Source organism: Lactuca serriola, chromosome 5 (genome assembly GCF_051521515.1).
Source record: "Lactuca serriola cultivar US96UC23 chromosome 5, Lser_US96UC23_V15, whole genome shotgun sequence".
NCBI classification, from domain to species: domain Eukaryota; kingdom Viridiplantae; phylum Streptophyta; class Magnoliopsida; order Asterales; family Asteraceae; genus Lactuca; species Lactuca serriola.
The window spans coordinates 170,833,071-170,860,055 of record NC_136412.1 but is presented as its reverse complement, the minus strand read 5'-3'; the positions used below and the strand labels follow the sequence as shown (position 1 = coordinate 170,860,055).

The following is a 26,985-nucleotide window of genomic DNA, read 5'->3' as shown; positions in this document are numbered from 1 at the left end:
GATCCACGACACTTTTCATGTGTCGCAATTGAGGAAGTGCATAGCCGATGAGTCGGCAGTGGTTCCATTAGAGGATATTCAGGTGGATGCGAGCCTGAATTATGCGGAGAGACCAGTGGCTATCAGGGATCGGAAGATCAAGGTTCTGAGGAACAAGGAGGTACCTCTGGTGTTGGTTCAATGGCGGAACGAGAGATGCGGGAGCAGCATCCGGAACTATTTTCAGAATGAGACTTCAAGGGCGAAGTCTAATCCTAGCGGGGGAGAGTTGTAACAGCCCGGAATCTCAGGTATTATTAAATTATGTTTTTGGGGGTGATTTAAGAGGGGACTCGGCGAGTTGGAGCCTAGACTCGCCGAGTAGGATTGCAGACTTGGTCGCGGGTTCGCGACTGGACTCGACGAGTCCAGATATGGACTCGGCGAGTCGACGCTGTTCAGCAGAAACCCTAACCGTTCGGTTTTGGATCGTATATAACGCCTCTTAGGCCGTCATTTTCCGTCTTTTGGTCGATTGAGAAGAACCCTAATCGTTATGGACGTCTAGAGCAGGAGAGAAAGCTATTGGAACTTGGAGGAACTTGTTAGGCAAGAAGAAGAAGAATTTGGCCAAAGGAATATCAAGGAGGATCGAGTCCTGAGGTTTGGGGGACACAGAGAGTGCGTTTTCAGGTAATACTCGGACCATTTCTGTTATTTTGATGTGTATGCGAATCTAGGGTTTATGAAACCCATTTAGTGATTAGATGGGTTATTATGTTATTACCCAGACGTTTATACCCCAGTAATAAGATGTTTAGAAGTCCAGAAAGTCCCATGATTGTATATCTCGGGACCATACGTAATTTAGGAAGCAGTTGCCCGTCTGCATGGCATGGACTCGCCGAGTTGTTCTTCAGACTCGGCGAGTAGCTTGAAGATTTACTGGGACTCGCCGAGTTGTTCTTCAAACTCGGCGAGTGGAGTCGGGGTGGCCCCGCGATTCTTCCAGGAGTAACTCGTCGGGTCGAGGAAGATACTCGACGAGTAGATAGGGAATCTCAGAGAGTTGGAGGACGTCTAGACTCGCCGAGTCGCCATGGCACTCGCCGAGTCCGGTCGAGTTGACCGTTGACCGTTGACCAGAGTTGACCTAAGTCTGATTTCTTAGGGATAGTCACACTTAGAAGATATAAGTGTTAATGAGATATGTGATGTTATAGGGAGGTTGTAGCTCGTCGGATTGTGCACGAGTCATTTCGGGATTTGCTAGCTTTCAGCTTTTACGAGGTGAGTCTTCTCACTACACTGTACCCGGAAGGGTTTGACTGTATGACCGGAAGGTCAGATATGATATGTGATATGTATGCTATATGTGGTAAGTTATTTGTTATCTGTGTGCTATGTATGTTATGTGGGCCGGAAGGCAATATGTTATGGGCCGGAAGGCGATTATGTTATGGGCCGGAAGGCGTTGTGTTGAGGACCGGAAGGTCAGGGCCTGGAAAGGCGTATGTGCGTAAGTGTATATTGGGGAACTCACTAAGCATTTATGCTTACAGTTGTTATGTACGTGTTTCAGGTACTAGCGAGGACCGTGGGAAGGCGCCGGCATGATCGATACACACTGAAGAATGTTTTTATGATCTTGGGGATTTTGATTATTTGTATTGGACAGAATACTTAAACTATTTATGCCTTGTTATGAATGGAAATAAATATATTTTTAAAATGAAAAATTTGCTTGAAAATTTGCGTTGTTACAATAAATGACGATTTTACTTATTTCTCTCGGTTTACCGGTTTCATTACTTACATGGATCCATTAAAGTCCCATTATTTTACCATAATTTACGAATAAGTCTCAAACTAAAATTTAGTGATGATTTGACCATTTTCTCACAGTAACATATATTTTACGGGTTTCATTGCTGACCTGGACGCCTAATCATTAATAAGCTGATGAGATGTATATATTAGACCATCCACACCAATGAAATGTCATTCATCTTTCAAATTTGACACGTCAGCTTTGCAATAACCATTTACATCAATGAATTACAAACACTCTTTCAAAATGGACCCTACTTCCACCTCACCATATAAACAATTTATTTCACATGTTTTTTAATTATTTAAAAATTATTTAACAAACTATTAATATTAATGTATTATTTTATTATCTTAGTTAACAAAAGTTAAATGGTTAATTATTTTACACTTGGAAGATATGAGTATAACTATTGTTTACATATATTAATTGTCAATATCTCATCGGAAATGTAAATATTGTTATAAGCGAAAGTTTTAATTTAATTATGTTTATTAGATAAAGGTAAATTTTGAAGAAAATTTGAAAAGATTTGAAACAAACATAAAACTAACAATGTTATAGTATGTTGATTATTAAAAAAGTAAATAAAGTAAAGAAGATAATTGGAGTAAATTGTGAATGCTGTACAATTTTATTTAATTCATATATTATAGGGATATACACAGTAAAATCCTAATATTTTCATCGATTTGACAAGAAAGTCTTAAACTTTATTTTTTTGACAGTAAAGTCCAAATTACCGGCAGTTTTTGACACTTTTACCCTTTTTTCCCGGTTAGCCGGTAATTAGGACTTTTTTTGTCAACAAAATAAAGTTTAGAACTTTCTTGTCAAATCGTCAATTAGGACTTTACTGTCAAAAAAATAAAGTTTAGGACTTTTTTGTCAAATCGTTGAAAATATTGGGACTTTAGTGTATATATAATTTTTTTGGTTAGAAATTTAATGGTATGATACTCTTTAAGCATGAGAGTTATTGAAACCTTTTCTAATCAGCAAGATCCTATTGAAATCCTTTACGTTTGCTTCTTGATAAATCGTTTTTTTAATCTCAACAAACAGACACTGAAAAAAAATTGAGATAATCAAGAAAGAAAGAAAGAACCAGGGTTGTGTTGACTTTTTGCAGTCTCAAAAATGAAGAAATTAGAAACCTAAAAAAACGAAATTGCCCTGGCTTTATACAAACACAAACAACACATGTCTATTCAAAAGGGTGTGAATGTGGAGAAAGGAAAGAATGACAATTTCGTTTTTTTTTGGTTTCTTATTTCTCCATTTTTTGAGTTGTAAAAAGTCAACACTACCCTGGTTCTTTCTTTCTTGATTATCTCAATTTTTTTCAATGTCGGTTTCTTGAGATTAAAAAAACGATTTAACAAGAAGCAAAACGTTAAGGATTTTAATACGATCTAGCAGATTAGTGAAGGTTTCAATAACTCTTATGCTTAAAGAGTATCATACCATTAAATTTCTAACCAAAAAAAGTTATATATACACTAAAGTCCCAATATTTTCAACGATTTGACAAAAAAGTCCTAAACTTTATTTTTTTGACAGTAAAGTCCTAATTGACGATTTGACAAGAAAGTCCTAAACTTTATTGTTTTGACAAAAAAATCCTAATTACCGGATAACCGGGAAAAAGGGTAAAAGTGTCAAAAACTGCCGGTAATTTGGACTTTACTGTCAAAAAAAAAAGTTTAGGACTTTCTTGTCAAATCGATGAAAATATTGGGACTTTACTGTATATATCCCTGTATTATATAAATAGTGGTGGGTCCTGCTATATGTATATGTGGCCTTTCAAATGGTCATTCTATATTTGCAAGTGTCAAACTTATGTGTCATTGATACCTCATTTGAAAAAGGTTTGCAAGACTAGTTGAAATACCGGTGTGGATGGTGTGGATGTTCTAAGGTTATATAATGTCATGTTTACAATAAAAATTGATATCTTTGTGCATTGTATATTTTTGGAATATAAAATGCATCCAACGAAAACTGCAATAATTATAGAAACTAGTTACAATTTCATCATTTTTTTAAGTTTATAAGAAATTTCAAATTGTCTATCTAATCTTATGTAACCCAGTATATCCATCTCATCAGACATCATCTTATTTCCCGCAATTTTTTTCTCGAAAACACACATTTTATCGGTTTCATTGCTGACTTAGATACATATTAAAAAATAAGCTGATGAGATAAATATCAAATTTCATGGTAAACGTAGCATTATATAACTCATCGTATCTATCTTATCATCTCATTTAATAACTAGACGTCCAAGTCAACAATAAAACCGGTAAAATGTATGTTACATAGAGAATAGAATCAAATCATCATTAAATTTTAGTTGGGACTTATTCATAAGTTATGATAAAATAATAAAACTCTAGTGGAACTAGAAAAGTAATAAAACCGGTAAACTCAAAAGAAGAGGTCGCATCATCATTTTTATCGGTAATTGACATTTTTTCGTAAACAAATTTTAGTTTGGACTTTTTTTAGTAAATTAGAGTAAAATATTAGGACTTTTCTAAAGATTTTCCAGAAAATAAAGGTATAAATAACTTCTATTTTATATTAGACTCGTTAAAAGTTTTATCCGGTTTTGAAAAATGATGTTATTTTTGTAAATGAATTTCAAATCCTAAACATTATTAAAATGGATAAACGGTTGTCCACACATGAATACATACACCATCTGTCGGTCAGAAAAGTTAAAAGGGATGTAAACTTGTCGGTCAAAATATTTTACTAATAATATATAAATGTTCGAAATATCAAGGTGAAAGCCACAAGCATCTTTGGCGTCCCTTCATTATTGTAGGTAAAGTTGATTCTTAGCTTTTACACAAAAGGCTACCGTACTCCTCCATTCATTATTGTATCGTAAGAGCTAACTGGAGCACACCAATGTAAAAAATATCTTTTGAAAGCTGTCATAATCTAGCGTAAGAAACATCTTTTGAAAGCTGTTCATAATCTTCCATACGTCTATAATTCTCAGGTGTATGTTTGCGAAAGAGCATAACAGCATCATTTTCGTTTAACAAACTAATATTGTATATACCATCTACCTTGTGAGCATTTAACTAATGTTCATATCTAATTGTGATTATTATTCAACTTCCTTCACCGAACCAATCACGTGACCCAACCAACGTTTTTAAATGGTTAACATGATCCACATCATCAAAAACAATCGACCTTTTTATGACAAACCTAAACGTTAGCTGGCTCACATGATTGGTTCGTTGTAGGAAGCCGAATAATAATCACAACTAAAGATGAACATTTATTATATGTTCACAAGGTAGATGTTATACACAACATTAGCTTGTTAAACGATAACAAGGCTGATAGGCTCTTCCACAACACCCCAGGATTAGACTTTTGGAAGATTATGAGTTGCTTTCAAAAGATGTGATTTTTTATGATGGTGGGCTCCCTTTAGCATTTACAGTCCTCGATTGTTTTTAGTCCTCCATTGCTTTCTATATGACAAAGACATTAATGAGTACGCATATTCCACCTCCAACTCTGTTTACATTCTTTTCCATAAATAATTTTATCTTGTAATTTTGTTAAACCAAACGTGCTTCAGTCCTCTTGAATATTTTCAACAAAGCAGCAACCGTCAAACTTGATAGAGATCTCATCATAAATAGAAGATGCAAGAGTAGTCTTAGCACCTCCCCCAACCCCCTATATTCCAATCATGCGCACACCACTTGAACCAATTTGTAACTTTGATTTCAAATTTTGCATACAAGCATTTGTGCTTGATTTTATTAGCTACAACCTCTGTGAGATTGTGTAAACAGTTTCTTTGATGCCATTTGATTCATACCTACACATCAAATATACAAGGATAATTAACATACTCACATTGACAACATCAAAAGTAAAGGACATATCTCCACTAGTTGTGATTACTAATCAAAAGATCAGGTCAAGCCTTTTCTCATTATCATCAGCAACATGTAAGGATAATCAAGACATTTGTACAAAAACTTATAAGGTACAAGTGCAAATTTCTTGTATAGCATAACATATCTTAAGCATAAAAAGTGCAAAATCAAAAAAGAAAACTACCTGTTAGCGATTTGACTTGTTTCCCATCCAGAAACATTACTTGCATCCACAAGTGCTTTTCTATAAGATTCGACTTTGTTTTTGTTCTCTAACTCATGTTTCACAAATGCTTCTACGTATTTCTGTTTTTGTCTTCGCGCTTCACATGGATCCACATCATAAAATATGGGCATAATGACTTTCCCTCTCGTATCTTTGCATTTCATAATATACTCAAGTTCAACTAAACACCATGAAGAATCTGCATAGTTTTTAGAGAATACGATGATGGCAATATCTTATTTCTTGATTGACTTCTTAAGGGACGGGTTGATCAATAGTATTTCATCATCCTTATAAGTGTAGATCCCTTGTTGCACAAGAGTTGTGTAAACATGATCCACAAAAGTCTTGCGAGGATCTGTTCTAAAACTAAGAAAAACATTGTGATTCCATGATTGAGAAGAAAAGACAGAGCCGAAGGAGAATGTGATGATGATGATGCCATTGATGTGCTGATTTATTGACATAGAATGATGTGGTTTGAGCACCTGAATGAAATATAACTGTTTATAAAGAGATATGTGAGCTTCCAAGAAATTTCCAATTTACCTAAAGCTAAAGAAATATCAAACATCTTATCACTTAACATTTTCAAAAAGAGATGTGAGTTTGACATTTTCAATTGAAATAAATTAAATACGAAAAAATCGCCCCTATGTTAGACTGACATTTCTGGATATTGTCAGTATCTTCCGTTTCATACAATTCTTCCTCTGTTTCAGACATTTCCAAAAATAGAGCATATATAAGAACCTCAATTTGATCATACTAAATTTTCAAGGTTTAACAGACTAGATTAAAAAAATGGTTCCCCAACTATCTATGATGCTAGGTCTCAAGTATTTACTACGGAGGTGTTTACAATCAGCATGAAATATAAACAGAATAGAACATGTTCATAATGCAACCCAGATAGTATTTTCTAGAAACTTTAATTTCAATTACACGATTATCACATTTATACTCAAGTACTAGAAATAATTTGATACAGCAAAAGGTAGCAGAAAAAACAGCAGCTACAGCAAGAACGAAGCATGTAACAGAGACAATTTAAATTACTTGTTTGTTGATGTCAATCCGTTTGACCAACAACGAAGCATTTGATATTTCACATTCAAATCACCAATTTGCTTCAAGCACCAAACATGTGAAGTATGTGAATATCAGCGAAGGAAGCTTCGGATCGTAAGGAGGCGTGATGGAAGCAAATCGGAGGTGGAGGCGTGATGGAGAGGAGAGTGTTTATTAGGTTAAATATACGGCCCCCTTTACGAAGTCCTGGCCCTAAGGCTGCACACCATATGACCCTGACAAACTACTGGCCCTTTTAGGGTTTGGGTATACTCCCTTCCTAGTCCGGTAAATAAGTCCAAAACCAGCCTCAATCAAAATGGAACCGAAAATTGGATTATGTAATTATAGAAAACAAAATTCGGACCATTTAGGGACCTCAATCAAAATGGAACCGAAAATTGGATTATGTAATTATAGAAACAAAATTCGGATCATTTAGGGAGCGTTTGGTTCGCAGAATGTTTTTGGAAAGAATGAAATTCATCAAAAGAATTGGAATCTGAATGTATTAGGAGCTGCAACGCGTTTGGTTGACATGGAATGTAATATGTTTTTTGTTTGGTATGCTGATTTCAGAAATGAATTGGAAAATAAATTTTGTAATATGACAGAAATACCCTTAATAATATTTTGCAACTAGTTATATTTTTTTAATAAACATGACGATCGTTTATTTAATTACAACATTTTTATTGAACTCTTCATCAAAATTTAAATTAAAAAAAAAAAAAAAACAAGTTTATCAGATAGAAATGTTGATGAAATTGAAAAACTAAACAATTTGTCAACCTTATTTTTGTGAAATTAGTGGTTACTAGTAATGGGTTTTAAATAATTTAAGGATTTTTGTCATTTTCTCCAACATAAATGAAAAAAGAGAGGAAACAAAAAAAAAAGATAAGTAAAAAAAAAGGCAAAAGTAACGTGGATGTTTTATTTATTTATTTATTAATTATTATTATTATTTGTAAACTTATCTCATAGATAACCGGAGGATAATGTGTAAGTTAAAATAAAGATAATGAATTGAATTTACATTCTATTCTTGATGTACAGTGGAGGAATTAGAATTCTTTTAAATGGGGAATTAAATGATAATTATGGAAATCTAATTCCATTCTTTTGGTAACCCAAACATAATCTCCAAATGATTTTAGTTTCCAATTCCTTCTAATTCCTTAAGAATCATGTGAAACAAACGCACCCTTAAAAGAAACCGGTACGAAAAGGAAAGAACCGTTTTTTTGTTTTTTTACGACATGGTTTTTTTTTGTAATTCTGAGCAAATGCAGGGGATGTTATTCTTTTGTATTTGTAATAATAAGTTGCCATCGTGCAAAAAGTACATAAGAAAAACTTTATTGAGCGCACATATTTTGCAAGGCATTTAGTAATTCAAATGGGTCTAAAATGATATCGTATTATCATTTCGTTAGGGTGGATAGTATGAGTCAGGGGAGAAGGACAACGATACAATTGGGTGATAGATCCTTCGAAGAATCCGTACCATAAAAAGGAAGACATGCAGGAGGACGAAGATACCATGGGGTAATAGATCCTTCAAAGAATCTGTATCGCCGTTCTCTCTCTCTCTCTAACATTTAGTAGTGCGTGAATTATTTGTATGTAATTTTAATTATTTTGTGTTTATTTAAAGATTAAAAATTAAGTGGCCTATGAGGAATAAAAAATATAGGTTTTCATTTTTTGTGCAATTGGAAAGATAAAAGAAAGAAAGGATATATAAAAAATCTCTTGCCAAAAAGGTTAAGTGAGTTGTGATGGATGAATAATACATTATGTCCCTAGGTAATGCTAGGTAATGTTGGATAGTTAATTGTGGTAGTTGATTTATGTTTGGCTATTATATGGAAAATTATTTAAAAAAATAGGAAAATTAAGTAATTTAATAATATTTTAGTTTATAGTTAATAAAAAAAATAATTTTTGTAAAGTAATCATTGTGTCCGGAATGGTCATTTATGTAACGTCCGTAGATCCGGGCTAGTCAATTTAGAGACGATAAGCATCAAAAATGACTATTTGATGGAAGATTATTTAGAATGAGTAATCTTAACTAAGTTGTAGTATATGTTACAAGGATTCTGAACATATAAAGAACGCCGAAATCCGAGTTATAACGAAAAAGTTATGACCTATCGAAGTTTCGCGACAGAACCGGCACGACACAACGCAACGTAAATAGTGAATTTACGATAAAGCGATATTTGGATTTAGCAATCTAAACAAAAGTCGTAGAATACGTTAAACCGAGAATGTGCATGAAAAGAACGCCCAAATCTGACTTCGTATGAGGAAGTTATGATTTTTCGAAGTTTCGGCTTAGCAGTGTACAACCCGAAGTTTGAATATGAGATCGAGCGACATTTAGCCGAAACAATCTAAACGAGAATTGAAGATCTCATCGATTGTAGTCCAACGGTGAAAAGACAGACGAAAACGGACGACATATGAAGAAGTTATGAGTTTATAACGGAGTTTTCCTCTCTCGGCCTACTAAAAATAATATATAAAAACTATAATATAAATAAATCAAAATTAGCCGGCGAAGTCTAAATAAAAGTTGTAGATCTTGTTTTTACCTACGCGTCGATATAAAGAACGTCGAAAACGGAGTTCGTATGCGAAAGTTATGAATTTCTAAAGTTCGGGGCGCAAAACCCAAAAACTGTCAGAGTTCATAACGTGAATACAGTGTTCACGACGTGAACTAATTATTTATGACTTCTGGAGCCTGAAAGACGCAAGTTGCGATGACGCACCTGATGACTATTGAACTCACGACGTGAATATTTGAGATTCACGACATGAATCCAGAAAAATGGCCCTATAAATAGAATTCAAGGGGCAGCCGAGTTTGGTTGCTCAATCTCTTCTCTCCCACTCCCGATACCCTCTATAAGCCCTATTTTAACCCCCCCCCCCCCCCCCCGAAGCCCTGGTATCATCCCGAGACCCGAAGCCCGAAGATCCCGAGAAGAAAAGAGTTTCCGAGCCGAAGCTCTGCCCGCGAGAAGCCCGGTGTGCGAAGTGATCCCGGTTTCACCGAAGAAGTACTACTCAGAGAGCCGTAGTGCTTTCCGGTCATCTTCTGATCAAATGAGTGTATAGTCCCTTTCATAAACACGATTTTAATACAAGTATTGTTTGAATGTATTGAGTATATGTTTGGTGTGAGTGTGTAGTTATTTTCTTCTAACATATAAATACGAAGTATTTGCTATGAAATAGGTGCTATGTGTTTATATATTGTTTGTTTATTTGAGATGGGTGGAATGAATGTTTTATATAGGTTTTAAATGAGTTAACATGTATATATATTTTATATCTACAAATATGTTGGGTAGAACATGGGTAGATGGAATAGTTGATGGGTGATGAAAGATCCATGTTGAGTAAACCTTGGCGACTATGGAGTTAGCGCTAGTTGAGTAAACCTTGGCGACTATGGAGTTAGCGCTTGTTGAGTAAACCTTGGCAACTATGGAGTTAGAGCTTGTTGAGTAAACCTTGGCGACTATGGAGTTAGCGCCTGATAGCTATGAATTTAGTACCTGATAGATAAACTTTGGCAGCAATGGACTTCGTGCCAATTCCTTAGGCCAATCCTTAGGAATGAGTGAATGAAGGATAGTTAATTCTTAGGGTAAAACCTTAAGACTAAAGAAGATAATGGGGATGGGTAGTTGGGTTAATTGTTTGATAATTGAATATAATAATTATATTATTGTGGGTTGAAAACCCTATATGCTCACCGGGCTCCCAAGCCTGACCTACTCAGTTTTCTTTGCATTACAGGTAATGGCACAAGAGTATAAGTTGGTTGACTTGACGAGAGATTTTGGATTATAGATTAGTAGTTATAAATGACTGTTGTAAGGTCTATTTTATATTGTTTATGCTTTTGGTCTGTATCGGAACATGACATCCCGAGATTTTGTTATTTAATGAAAATACATTTCTTTAAAGAAATGCTTTGATAAATTCTTATCACATTTTGTTTTGGGAACAAATTCTGCACCTGTTTTCTTTAAAAGATTACTCTGATTTTATAACAAAGCATAAACAAATCGGTCTTTTTTGGCCAAGAAATTGGGGATGTCACAATTGGTATCAGAGCATTAGTTTAAGCGAACTAGGAATTTGTAGGATTTCTAGACTTAAACTTGGAATGCTAAGCGATGATTGTGAGATGAGTGTCTACCATATTTTAGGCATGAGCACTAGTATATTTTAGGAAAGATGCCTAAAATGCTTTTATGTGCTAAATGCTATATGCTATTATTTGTTTGGATCTATGGTCTGTTGCTGACCGGATCTAGAAATTTTATGTGCTCAGGGTTCTAAAAGTTTAATTACGATATTAGAACTGGCATGTAATTTTTCGGAGTAATAAGGAGGATTACACGTCTAAACCCTCCTCTATCTATATTCTCATCTCGATACACCGAACGTCTGTTTTGGTGTATAGAACGTTATAGTGAAGACTCGTAGAGAATTGAGTAAATGGAGGAAATGAAAGGCTTATGACAGTGAATGACACCTGTCAGAAGATATTGTAAGAGTGGTATCTTGCCATTAGAATATGTCTGATAAAATAACGAAACGTTTAGAGGAGGGTACGTCTGAAGTACACCTTCGATTGGCAGGATGATGGAACAGTTGGTGTAATTCTTGAAGTTGTCCCATCGTCTAGAATTTCCATCACCAATAGAGTTGAAGCATGATTAATGATAGAAGATACGCATAGAAGAAGTCCTAGTAGAGTCTAGGAAAATTTTTATGATTAATTAGACACATTCATATGTGTTAAATTGTTTGGTGATTTTAGGACTTGGGGACTACAAGACAATACTTGGGATGAGTATGAGTAGGTGTGAATAGTAGTAGAGATAAGCACATGACTCACACTTGGATCAAGGAAAGTCACAAGGTTACCAAGAAGCTTGTAATTGAGTTCGTTTTTATTCAAGTATGTCGTTACCATTGTTTCGGTAATGACTAAAAAGATTATTGATATTCTGACCCTAGCGGTCATATCAAATTGAGTCCGACTACGATGAGTTTGTTACATAGTTCATAGAACCAAGTTCGAGGCAGCATCTGACTCAAGTCAGAAGATTGAAATCAATGTGATCGATAGCATCGCGCTCGTTGTTAAGGAAGTTTGTAGCTAGAAATGCTACATGTAAAAATGTGATTATATCACATTAGAATATGAAGGAAGGTATATTCCATTATGGAATTTGACTCTAAGAGACTTGAGTCTAAGTGTTGCATCATACGATTAGAGGTCGTTAGAACATGGCCCATCGGTCTGTTACAATAGATAAAGGAAAGTACATATTCTAAGAAGAAGAAGGAGTCCTCAGTAAGGATTTATTTTTTAACTCGAAGTTTATGATTGAAAGTCAAACATAGTACAAAGAGCAGATGCAGGATTGAGCACTACCTGCTATCGAGAAGTCCAAGAGTTAGATACTCTTTCGAGGAAACATAGAACTTACAGTTATTACCTACGATGAAGATATAACGTATGGAATCATTATACAAGTCCTATTTCATTGATGATTCTGGAACGTAATCATCCTAAGGGTGAGATAATTGTAACGCCCGTAGATCCGGGCTAGTCAATTTAGAGACGATAAGCATCAAAAATGACTATTTGATGGAGGATTATTTAGAATGAGTAATCTTAACTAAGTTGTAGTATGTGTTACAAGGATTCTGAACATATAAAGAACGCCGAAATCCGAGTTATAACGAAGAAGTTATGACCTATCGAAGTTTCGCGACAGAAACGACACGACACAACGCAACGTAAATAGTGAATTTACGATAGAGCGATATTTGGATTTAGCGATCTAAACAAAAGTTGTAGAATACGTTAAACTGAGAACGTGCATGAAAACAACGCCCAAATCTGACTTCGTATGAGGAAGTTATGATTTTCCGAAGTTTCGGCTTAGCAGTGTACAGCCCGAAGTTCGAATATGAGATCGAGCGACATTTAGCCAAAACAATCTAAACGAGAATTGAAGATATCGTCGATTGTAGTCCAACGGTGAAAAGACAGATGAAAACGGACGACAGATGAAGAAGTTACGAGTTTATAACGGAGTTTTCCTGTCTCGGCCTACTAAAAATAATATATAAATAATATAAATTAAAATTAGCCAACGAAGTCTAAATGAAAGATGTAGATCTTGTTTTTACCTACGTGTCGATATAAAGAACGTCGAAAACGGAGTTCGTATGCGAAAGTTATGAATTTCTGAAGTTTGGGGCGCAAAACCCGAAAACTGTCAGAGTTCACGACGTGAATACAGTGTTCACGACGTGAACTCATTATTTATGACATCTAGAGCTTGACAGACGCAAGTTGCGATGACGCACCTAATGACTATTGAACTCACGACGTGAATATTTGAGATTCACGACGTGAATCCAGAAAAATGGCCCTATAAATAGAATTCAAGGGGCAGCCGAGTTTGGTTGCTCAATCTCTTCTCTCCCACTCCTGATACCCTCTATAAGCCCTATTTTAACCCCCCCCCCCCCCCCCCGAAGCCCTGGTATCATCCCGAGACCCGAATCCCGAAGATCCCGAGAAGAAAAGAGTTTCCGAGCCGAAGCTCTGCCCGCGAGAAGCCCGGTGTGCAAAGTGATCCCGGTTTCACCAAAGAAGTACTACTCTGAGAGTCGTAGTGCTGTCCGATCATCTTCTGATCAAGTGAGTGTATAGTCCCTTTCATAAACACGATTTTAATACAAGTATTGTTTGAATGTATTAAGTATGTGTTTGGTGTGAGTGTGTAGTTACTTTCTTCTAAAACATAAATACGAAGTATTTGCTATGAAATAGGTGCTATGTGTTTATATATTGTTTGTTTATTTGAGATGGATGGAATGAATGTTTTATATAGGTTTTAAATGAGTTAACATGTATATATATTTTATATCTAAAAATATGTTGGGTAGAACATGGGTAAATGGAATAGTTGATGTGTGATGAAAGATCCATGTTGAGTAAACCTTGGCGACTATGGAGTTAGCGCTTGTTGAGTATTCCTTGGCGACTATGGAGTTAGCGCTTGTTGAGTAAACCTTGACGACTATGGAGTTAGCGCCTGATAGGTATGGATTTAGTACCTGATAGATTTATGCCCCACAAATGATTTTTTTGCAAACTATTAGGGGGTATTTCATAAATATTTGATATTAATATTTGTGGCAAGCAAATACACAAATAGAGTCCTTATGACAGAAAAGTTTGTATGTCATAAAGCTGTTGTCATAATATCACAAAAGTCATAGTTTTACACAAGACATAACTTGACACTTTCCGACAAATTGAGTCACGATAGTGTTTTAAAAAGAAAAGGACTATTTGCCGGTTTTGATAACATTTGCGTCATTTTGATAAATATTTCAGAGTGGATTAATTCCAATAAACGAGACGAACGAAACGAAATATCTAGACACAACTACAACTATTATTATTTATTTATTTAGTAAATAATGATTCTCACGATTTGCTCAAAGATCGGTTAGTATTATAGTCAGACAAAATCTTCACAGTACATATATCAATACAATAGTGTAAACTTTAAGTCTTGTAAGAGTTATAACTAGAGTCTCCTTGAGGGAGAGAGAGAATTTCTGTATAGATCTATACGAGGTTGACACCCCGCACCTTCGCTGTTCGCTACAGCTAGGTCGGTCAGCCTAGGGTGACAAATGTATTGAACAAAACTGACGCCTGGAGAACGTCATAACAGGCACTCCGTCATATTAGTATGGTTATAACGACTCACTATAATACATCAGAAATGTATTTATACAAATTTCAACTTCGATTAAAAATTAACTATTTTTGACTATCTCAACGAGACTTCTCCACACAAGTGTTATGTTTTTACCAAAACTACTATTTTACTCATCAGAAAATATAGGATTTTCTGGGGAAACGATTTGTACGATTTTGAAAACGATGATTTAGGACACACATGCAACTATTCCCGATTTGAAACAAGAGTTACAACTATTCGATAAGAAAATATTGGATTTTTCTGGATTTCTAAACTATCATCAAAGTTTTTATACGCAAATGCTTATGAACTCACCAACATATTTTATGTTGACGCTTTTCAAACGACTTGTATTATCAAGAAATCATTAAGCAGGTTATGGATCGAGGACTCAAGATTTATTTTTTTGTATTTAGAAAATTGTTTGCTAATGTCTCTTTTGTGTAATATTTAGGAACATAAACACGATGTAAAACAATGTAAGCTTGTTATATTAATGTATGATGTTTGGTGTTGCTATGTTTCATTTATATGCAATTGTTATGATACCACACGATGAAGTCACCCACCTCCATACGTTTCTGCCGTTCTTGTCCGGGGGTGTGACAGTACTCATGAATACTGCAGCAAACTTGTGTTATGTCTAAACACCTTTAGACCATCTACAGACTCATTCATGACAGTCTAGCACCTACTTCCAAAGTATGATCGACTGTAGATAGTTTTCATAATTTTTTTATTCAGGAATTCAAAACATGCAAAGTGAAACACAAGAATAATCGAATCCAATATGGTCTCAACCTTTTGAATATAAATAAAACACCTTTTATCTAATCACCATATTGATTACACATTATTCATTGTATAATGTTTTGATTTATCAACTTAATACTTGAATTAAAACAATGGTTATCCCATGCTCCAAGCATGCACACTATGTTTACCTATGGTCCTTTCTTTGTGAAACAGATCAATTGAATATATCTTCAATGAAACTCATTTCACAACTCCAAATCTTTATCATAAGTGTAAGAATGCCAAATTCTTGCCACTATTAGAACGTGTCAGATTCTAAACTATTATAGTATTATGCAATGATTCCTTTCGTAATGTCGAGGTACATAAGTCACAGATACTTTGCCAATGATATAAAGTATTCCTTTGGAGATTGTCATAAGAACAGTTCCATGGAAGCGAAGTCTCAATTTCAAAGTACATTCCTTTGAACATCCTTCTTGCATAAAAGTTTCTAACATACACATAGATTTTTAATATCCAACTCCCATTATGGAAACATTTCCTTATTTTCCATATGACAATTCATTATTAACAGAGTCCTGTCTATTCATAATAATGTCAATATAGTCCATTCATTACTATACTTCCAACTACAAGCGACCAATCATTAGTGAATCCTAGATCGTCCTTGACAGTTGTTTAATACCTTTAGTCATATCCGGTTCTAATCCTTTTTCCCTCTTAATTCCCTAGGCATTTGGAAAATTAGAACACAATAGTATTATAGCATATGTAATCGATCCTATACCCAAAACATATGGGATACGATTCATAATGTCTTACATAAAGACATGATACTTGACCAATCATTTGCTATAACATTTCCATATATAGAATGTCCAATGTTGAAACATTCCAATATGGTAACCATATATATATCCATGATTAAGTCTAATTAATATTTCAATTTAAGTTTTTAGATTTGAAATAAAGTATAACTATCCTCTCCCTTACTATAGCGAAACAACTTTTCAAACTCTGCAACTTTGCAAATTTAAAACTTTGTTTCCTATAAATAGTATTGCTAACCTGTAACACTTTACGTAGTAATCATGCTCCCACTATCATGATAATTATATCCTTACTAGTATAACACTTTTGCTCCCACTAGCTTTGTCGTGTACCCAGAAACCAGTAGGATTTCTAAAAAACAATACCTATTGACTTTCTTTCTAAAGTTCAGATTTCTGATCTGAGATACTTCGATAAGCCTTTATCTAAGCTCATACACCGTTAGTTAGAAAGCTCATGTGTGTCTAAACTATTTCAGAACTTACAGCAGTAAGTCCCGAATGTTCAAACTATTTGCCATTTCTCACAATTCGAACTATGAAGAGGGATGTTGTAATCATAATCGAATTTGAGAATGTAATTAACACAACTTCTATCTCCTCAAAATCTACTTAGTGAAAGTGTTTCCTCACACTCATTTTCATGAAATGGAGAGAAACCTTATGTCATATAGATTTTATGGTGTATGTGTTCCAATCCATGTAAATTTGTTAATTCTAACCATTCTCATATGTGACATCCCTATTTTCTCGGCCAGAAAAGACTGATTTTGTTTATGCTTTATAAAAATCAGAGTACCTCTTTTAATAAAATTGTTGCGGAATTTGTTCCCAGTAAAACATGATAAATATGTTATCAAAGCATATCCGAAGAAAAGTATTTTTATTCATTTTAAAACATTTGGGATATCATCGTCAATACAAAAACATAAGCATAAACAGAACTTACATTCATTATCACTAGTGATTTACATCTCCTTAATCTCTCAGTGTAATGTGACATCATAGCAATACCTGTGATATAAATAAACTGAGTGGGTCAGGTTGGGAAACCTGGTGAGTACATAGAGTTTTCAACCCATAATAATATAATTATTATGTTTAAACAATCAAACAATCAACCCAATTACCTGTCCCCATTATCTTCTTTACTCTTAAGATTCTATCCTAAGAGTCATTTATCCTGCATTCGTTTATTCCGAAGTCCCTTGCTTCTAGGGATATAGGACTGGCACTAAATCCATAGCTACCAATGCTCCTTCGTAAAGCACTAATTCCATAGCTGCTGGGTACTAAATCCATTACTACCAGTGTTTATCTAATAGGTACTAAGTCCATAGCTACCAATTCCTAACAGGTACTAAGTCCATAGCTACCAGTGTTTGTCCAATAGGCACTAAGTCCATAGCTGCCGATGTTATTCATTAGGCACTAAGTCTATAGCTGCCAATATTTACACACATCATCTTTTATCTCTCATCATTCATCTACCCATGTCATACCCAACATATTTGTATATATATAAAATATGTATACATTTTAAATCATTTAAAACATTTATAAAAACGTTCATCCAACATAGACAGCAAGTATTCAGATAATATGCATACATAACACGTAGTTTATATAAAATACTTCATATCTATGTGTAAGATGAAAGTAACTATGCACTCACCTGATAAGGTGGTGACTCGGCACTCGGGCAGCACTTCGTTATTGTTAAAACAATTTCCTTCGGACAAAACCTAGTATCAATACCACTAGGTTTTAGTCTAATGTTAACCGCGACTAATTAATAGTCTAGTTATTATTATTATTATTATTATTATATAAGCGCTAAACAACACTCTATATAACTCATAATAATAGCCCAAATAATTATTTTAAGGACCTAATAACATTACTATAATTATTTAAAAGCTATATTAAAATTTTCATAGGCGTAGCTCACTTACAACGGATTTTAAAGAAAACCGGGCCTTACTCCGAGCAGCGTTTCCGAACCGAAAGACCCTTTTTCTCGGGACTCTGGGAGCCTCGGGGTTTCCTTCGGGTGCTAGGGGTTTACCTAGGGTTTAGGGGGGTTAGGGGTTGTAGAGAGAGAAAGAAACTAGAGAGAGTGGAAAATGCGCAAGAGAGTCGACAACCTTCACTGCCTTTTATAGGCGCCAACCTCAGACTACGCTGCGCGTTCGGAAGGGCTACGCTGGACGTAGTTTCGGATAGGATGCAAGGTGTCGTTCTCCGAGTGGTGCGACATGGAGCTTGCTGGGCCGAGGAGTGCGAGGCGTATGCGGTGCGTTCTGAGCTTCGTACGCGGGGTGTAATGCGAGGACAGGTGTTATCATCCGAAGGCGAAGCGTGTCAACAAGGCTTCGCAAATTCGAGTGCAACCTTTAAAAATTTGTAACTTTCGCATACGAGCTCCATTTTCGACGTTCTTTATATCCACATGAAGGTAGGAACGTACTCTACAACTTTCGTTTAGACTCCGTTGGCTAATTTTGACTTTATTTTAAATTTCATATTTTTAACAGGCCGGGACATGATTGGTCCGTTAAAAATCCATAACTTCTTCATCCGACGTCCGTTTTCGGCTGTCTTTTTATTGTTACGCTACAATTAACGAGATATTTGATTCTCGTTTAGGTTGTGTCGGCTAAAAACCGCTCGATCTAATATTCAAATTTCGTAATGTACACTGCTAAGCCGAAACTTCGAAAAATCATAACTTCCTCATACGAAGTCAGGTTTAGGCATTCTTTTCATGGACGCTCTCGGTTTAACGTATTCTATGAATTTCTTTTAGATCGCTATGGTTGAATATCGCTCCATCGTAAACTCACTATTCACGCTTCCCAATATTGTGTCGATCCCGTTGCGAAACTTCGACGGGTCATAAATTCTTCATTATAACTCGGATTTCGATGTTCTTTATATGTACGGAAACCTTGTAACATATACTACAACTTGGTTAATATTATTTATTCTAAATAATCTTTTGCCGAAAAGTCATTTTTGACACTTATTGCCTCTAAATTGACTAGCCCGGATCTACGGGCGTTACAATTATCTCCCCCTTAGGATGATTACGTCCCGGAATCATCAACGAAACAGGGTCACATGATGACTCCATACATCATATCTTCATCCTAGGTAATAATTATAACTTCTATATTCCTTCGAGTCTATTTCTTAGACTTATTGACTGCAAGCAGTACTTGATCGTGCACCTGCTTTCTATCTCAGGTTAGACTCCAAATTATGGCCTATCATCATGTGATGCACGTTTAGACTCAGGTCTCTTAGAGTCAAATTCCAGATTGGAATATACCTTCCTTCATGTTCTAATGTGTTATAATCACATCTCGAAATGTAGCACTTTTAGCTATCAACTCCTTTAACAACGAGCGTGGTACTTCTATTGATTGCTTTGATTATCTTTCACTTCAATCTTCTGGCTGAAGTCAGATGCTACGTCGAACTTGGTTCTCTGAACCACGTAACATACTAATCGTAGTTGGACTCAATTCGATATGACCACTAGGGTTGAATAACAACAATCTTCTTAATCATTACTGAAACGATAGTAACGACATATTTGAATAAAACGGTATCAATTACTAGCTTCTTGGTAACCTTGTGAATTTCCCTGATCCAAGCGTGAGTCCTATGCTTCCGGTAGTATATGCATCTACTACCATTCACACCTACTCATACTTGTCCCAAGTATTGCCTCGCAGTTTTCCAAGTTACCATACAAGAAAATCACATAACAGTTTAACACACCAGATAACCAAATGAAAACTTTATTATTTCTTGAAACTATTACATAGGTGTTCAAGTTCACCCTAGACTATGCCTCTAATAGGCTACATCATATGATTCTATCCCCTTGGTTACTTCATAACTCGATCTTCGGGTATGAATTCCTCATCCTTGGTTCCTCGCGTTGTTTTCCGCTTCATCGAGGATCATGTGGAATGCCCTTGGCCTTGGTGGTGTGTTTGGCCTTGCTGCTTTGTTTTTCTTTGGGCAATTTCTAGACAGGTGCCCCTTGCCTCCACATCCGTAGCATACCTTATCATTATGTGTACAATCCTTGGAATAGTGACCAGTCCTTCCACACTTGTAACAAGTCACCTTTTCGTTGCACTTCCCACAATGCTTCTTCTTGCATTTATCACACCATCTCGCTTCACCTCCTTCTCCTCTTCCAAGCTTTGAGAATTTGCTCCCCTTGTTGGACCTTGAAAATCCTTCAAACTTCCACTTCTCTCCCGCCTTATCTTTTTCTAGACCATTTTCTCTTATCTGGGTCTCTACGTTCTTAGCTACCCTAACATTTGTTTTCAAGGTAGTTTCCATTTTGATCATTGGGCCAATGTCAGTGGGCAGTCTGTTAGCAAAACTATCAATCTTGGAGAGTTCAGTAGGAACCAAGTAGGGAAATAGCTTCATCCTCTCGGTGAATGCGGTGGCATACTCATCAACACTCATCTTTCCTTTCTTCAGGTTCTGAAACTCGTTGTTTAGGTCTATCAGATCTATCTCTAAGCAGTACTGCATTTTCAACTGTTCCAAGAACTCTTCCCGTGACATCCTTAGGGCTTCTCCTCGTGGCATCGTATCTGCTAATAGCTTCCACCAGCTCAAGACTCCAGTTTTCAGTTGTCTTAATGCGAAGATAGTCTTCTGTTTCTTGCTACAGCTGCAACTCTCAAATACCATCTCCATCTCGGAGATCCAATCCATAATCTCAATCGGCTTCGGGCTTCCTGAGAGACTCGGTGGTTTCGCACCAAGAAATTTTTGTACATTCGCCCATCCTTGTCGTTTATCCTCTCATGGCCATCCCTTCGTTCACCTTGAGTCCTATCTTGACTCACAGGGCGGCTATTGTTCCCTTCCTCCGATTGCTTGGGAATCAGCTCAAGTTGTTTAATGGGAATGGTAGGCTCATCCCTATTTTCGAGGAACATCTGCCTCATCTCTACCCTTTGTTCAGCCAACATAGCCCGTATCATGGCTTGTACTCCAACCATTGTGATTGGCTCAGGTGTGGCTACCACAACAGGTATTTGCTGAATCACCGGGGGTTGATTCCTATTCCCATTTGCATTCACGTTTCTGCTATGGGTCCTTGCCATTTTGATCTATACACCGAATAAGGTGAATCTAGTTCTTTATTTAGGTTTGATGTTTAAATCATCCTTATCACTCCGAAATGTTTATATGTTAGTTCTAATATCGTATTCGTACGTTTAGAATCCTAAACACATAAGGTTTCCAGATCCGGTCGGCAACAGACCATAGATCCGATCAAACAATAGCATAACAAATCATTTAGCACGTAAAAGCAATTTAGGCATCATTCCTAAAATAAGCTAGTGCTTGTGTCTATTCAGGTGTATTACCTAAATCTATTAGACATACTCCTCACAATCATCACTTAGCATTCTAAGTTTAAGTCTAGAAATTTCCTACAAATTCCTAGTTCGCTTAAACTAATGCTCTGATACCAACTGTGACATCCCCATTTTCTCGGCCAGAATAGACCGATTTTGTTTATGCTTTATAAAAATCAGAGTACCTCTTTTAATAAAAATGTTGCGTAATTTGTTCCCAGTAAAACTTGATAAATACGTTATCAAAGCATTTCCGAAGAAAAGTATTTTTATTCATTTTAAAACATTTGGGATGTCATCGTCAATATAGAAACATAAGCATAAATAAAACTTACATTCATTATCACTAGTGATTTACATCTCCTTAATCTCTCAGTGTAATGTGACATCATAACAACACCTATGATATAAATAAACTGAGTGGGTCAGGTTGGGAAACCTAGTGAGTACATAGGGTTTTCAACCCACAATAATATAATTATTATGTTTAAACAATCAAACAATCAACCCAATTACCTGTCCCCATTATCTTCTTTACTCTTAAGATTCTATCCTAAGAGTCATTTATCCTGCATTCGTTTATTCCGAAGTCCCTTGCTTCTAGGGATATAGGACTGGCACTAAATCCATAGCTACCAATGCTCCTTCGTAAAGCACTAATTCCATAGCTGCTGGGTACTAAATCCATTACTACCAGTGTTTATCTAATAGGTACTAAGTCCATAGCTACCAATTCCTAACAGGTACTAAGTCCATAGCTACCAGTGTTTGTCCAATAGGCACTAAGTCCATAGTTGCCGATGTTATTCATTAGGCATTAACTCTATTGCTGCCAATATTTACTCACATCATCTTTTATCTCTCATCATTCATCTACCCATGTCATACCCAACATATTTGTATATATATAAAATACGTATACAGTTTAAATCATTTAAAACATGTATAAAAACATTCATCCAGCATAGACAGCAAGTATTCATATAATATGCACACATAGCACGTAGTTATATAAAATAATTCATATCTATGTGTAAGATGAAAGTAACTATGCACTCACCTGATAAGGTGGTGACTCGGCACTCGGGCAACACTTCATTATTGTTAAAACAATTTCCTTCGGACAAAACCTAGTATCAATACCACTAGGTTTTAGTCTAATGTTAACTGCGACTATCTAATAGTCTAATTATTATTATTATTATATAAGCGTTAAACAACACTCTATATAACTCATAATAATAGCCCAAATAATTATTTTAAGGACCTAATAACATTACTATAATTATTTAAAAGCTATATTAAAATTTTCATAGGCGTAGCTCGCTTACTGCGGATTTTAAAGAAAACCGGTCCTTGCTCGGAGCAGCGTTTCCGAGCCGAAAGACCCTTTTTCTCGGGACTCCGGGAGCCTCGGGGCTTCCTTCGGGTGCTAGGGGGTTTACCTAGGGTTTAGGGGGGGGGGGGGTTAGGGGTTGTAGAGAGAGAAAGAAACTAGAGAGAGTGGAAATGTGCAAGAGAGTCGGCAACCTTCGCTGCGTTTTATAGGCGACAACTTCGGACTACGCTGCGCGTTCGGAAGGGCTATGCTGGGCGTAGTTTCGGATAGGATGCGAGGTGTCGGTCTCCGGGTGGTGCGACGTGGAGCTTGCTGGGCCGAGGAGTGCGAGGCGTACGCGGCGCGTTTCGAGCTTCGTACGCGGGGCGTAATGTGAGGACAGGTGTCATCATCCGAAGGCGAAGCGTGATCAACAAGCAGCGGCTAGGATCCGACCACGTCATCGATCGAGCAACAGGCTTCGTAAATTCGAGTGCAATCTTTAAAAATTCGTAACTTTCGCATACGAGCTCCGTTTTTGACGTTCTTTATATCCACACGAAGGCGGAAACGTACTCTACAACTTTCGTTTGGACTCCGTCGGCTAATTTTGACTTTATTTTAAATTTTATATTTTTAACAGGCCGGGACAGGATTGGTCCGTTAAAAATCCATAACTTCTTCATCCGATGTCCGTTTTCGGTTGTCTTTTTATCGTTACGCTACTATTAATGAGACATTTGATTCTTGTTTAGGTTGTGTCGGCTAAAAACCGCTCGATCTAATATTCGAATTTCGGACTGTACACTGCTAAGCCAAAACTTCGAAAAAACATAACTTCCTCATACGAAGTCAAATTTAGGAGTTCTTTTCATGGATGCTCTCGGTTTAATGTATTCTACGACTTTCATTTAGATCGCTATGGCTGAATATCACTCCATCATAAATTCACTATTCACGCTTCCCAGTATTGTGTCGGTCCCGTCGCGAAACTTCGACGGGTCATAACTTTTTCGTTATAACTCGGATTTCGGCATTCTTTATATGTACGGAAACCTTGTAACATATACTACAACTTGGTTAATATTATTTATTCTAAATAATCTTTTGCCGAAAAGTCATTTTTGACACTTATTGCCTATAAATTGACTAGCCCGGATCTACGGGCGTTACATCATAGGATAAGGTCTTTGACAAATTCAAACTCATATGGAATGAACTTGTTCAATCCTAATTTCATGCCACTTGGCAGCACAAGGGCCTACCATGTCTTCCAAGTTATTGAGCAGATCACCCTTACTGATCAAGGTGCTTTGCCTGATGCAATCAATTGTGAACTCATAGAACTCACATGCATAGTCATCTTTAACTGGAATAGGCACAAAAACAAGAATATCTCAACACGATAGGTTACAAACCTAAAATCGTGTGCTAGTCATAAAAAATAGGTTTTATTCTTGATTAGTTCTTAAAACTATTCAATATCTTTAAGACTCCCATTGTCCTCTTGACATATAAGATTCTCTTGTCAGGACACATTCCTTGACAAACAAATATTCAAGATTCAGTGCGGATTCTTATCAAGAATAATACTTCACACAATTGGTCTTAGTTGGTCTTTGTTTTATCCAAAACATCACAACTACCAAGTTGATGTCACTCAAGTCATAATCTTGGAGATTAACGCGAAGACTCGATTTTGGAGCGAATTATGACTTATCTTTTAATTTAACCATTTCGACAATTTCCGATTCCTCTTCTTAGTCATACAAGTGCACTAAGTTGTCCTTAGAGGGTCAATTGTGATATGGTTTTCATAATAATTAGGATGATCATAAAACACGATACCAAAGTACTCTCCTTTCCTTTCAGATTTGAGAAATTTTTTATCTTTCTGCCTGTTTGATTCCTTTTATTCGTTTTGCTATACATTGAAACTTTTTCAATGATTTAGAATCACACTTAATCTTGTAAGTATAACCACATTTACCAAGCTTTTAGTAAATCATAACGAATAGTCTTATTGTTCTTTGTGGTGGACCTGACCAGTGCACAATGATGTGTAATAGATCCCATAGTCCTTCACTTGACACACATATACATGTGAACAAGGAATTAGTCTTAATTTCCCAAAGATTGTGACACCCCCAAACCAAGGATGGCGGAAACGTCCAGGGGTGGAGGACTTCATGTATAGTATCACAACAACGAGTATAATAGTGCTCAAAGTAATTACAACCATCATAAATATAATTGAAAAAGATATTACATGGTTGCAAGTGTTACATATTTCAATGATTGATTACAACATGATAATAAAATAGTTGTACAATGCCGTAGCGTTCCATCCTCAAAAGCTTGTGGTTACTTGATTTCGTTGATTTCCTAAGAATACAAGTATTTTTGAAAGAAAAGTGTCAACAATTAAGTTGGTGAGTTCATAAGCTTTTAACTGTGATGCTAAAATCCTTTTCTTTGTAAAAGTGATGTTTGTTCAAGAAAAATCCAATATTTCCCTTATAAAATGTATTGTAGTCTTAAAATTTAAGACCAAAATGTACAAGTATTTTCCCATACTTAAAGAACTTTTATACAAATTTAAATCGACCTGAACTCATTAAATTTAAAAGTAAGAACCCGTAAATCTTATATTTTGTTAATACCCCATGTGAGTTATTATAACCATACTATGACCTGTCGGCCTCGTAATACGACGTTCTTCAGGCGTCGCCAGTTAAATGACACTTGTCACCACAGACCTGTCGGTCTAGCTATCGCATGCAGCTCAGGTGCGGGTTTGTCAGACCCAATATAGATCTATACACAACTATCACGTTCTCCCTATATAAGACTCTGGTTATAATTTACAGGACTTTTGACTTTGTTACTTTGGAGGTAACGCGAAGCGAATGTCTCACAAATTTATTCATTAACAAATTTACATGAACTGAACTGAAAATCCTTTTTTGTATAAACCCGGTACTTTGTATTTGTACCCCATTTATATGAATTGAAAACCCCCTTTTGTATAAACCCGTACTTTGTATTCGTACACCATTTATATGAATTGAAAACATTTGGTAATCAGTTTGAAATGTGATTGAAACATAGACTATACCTATTATAGTTTATCATGACTGTTTGTAATGTATATGAAACATAAACTATACCTATTATAGTTTATCCAATACGTTTGTAATGCAAATGAACCTCATTTTATGTGAGTCGAATGTATAGCAAAAATATAACTATGTTTATCATGCGTTATTTTGTTTTATTTGTAATGACAATGGACTCTTACAAATCATTGAGTATTATCTTTTATATAATTATACCACAACGGAAAACATAGATAAAATATGAAACCATCAAAGATTAACACTTTGCTCAACATGTTACAAAGTGTGATGAAAGTTGTAAGCTGTCAACTTGTTTTTAACATTTCTGCACTGTTTTGGAAAAATCACAGAAAAATCATACGAAGTCAAAAACTGAATCTGTAAACTCTGGGAGTTTAAAAATTGTGTCTAGTTTGTTCATAAATTTTATCATTATTTTTAGATGTCACTAACTTGTGTGAAAATGTCCATATTCATAGACTGGTCCGGATTCGTAGCTAGAGTGATAGGCAGTTTTGTAAAAATCGCCAAAAATTGTAGAAAAATCGTATGAACATGTTCAAGTAGTCATTTTAAAGGTATAAACCTGAAATATTTTCATATAATACATTTTTGAAAACTAAAATGTTTAAGTTGACCAAAACAGTCTGTGAATGGAGTTAAACTTTTCTGATGAAAGCTATTGG

The 26,985-nt window shown here is 35.7% G+C and overlaps 1 long non-coding RNA gene across 1 annotated transcript; it reads right to left on the bottom strand.

Annotated features, from left to right (window-relative positions):
* Positions 1-4,556: 4,556 nt before the first annotated feature.
* Positions 4,557-7,248, bottom strand: LOC145053254 (uncharacterized). Its single transcript, XR_013684402.1, has 3 exons — positions 7,019-7,248; positions 5,918-6,462; positions 4,557-5,672 (listed from the first exon to the last, which is right to left on the bottom strand). It is a non-coding gene; the product is annotated as an uncharacterized LOC145053254 (long non-coding RNA).
* Between the last annotated feature and the right edge of the window lie 19,737 nt (positions 7,249-26,985).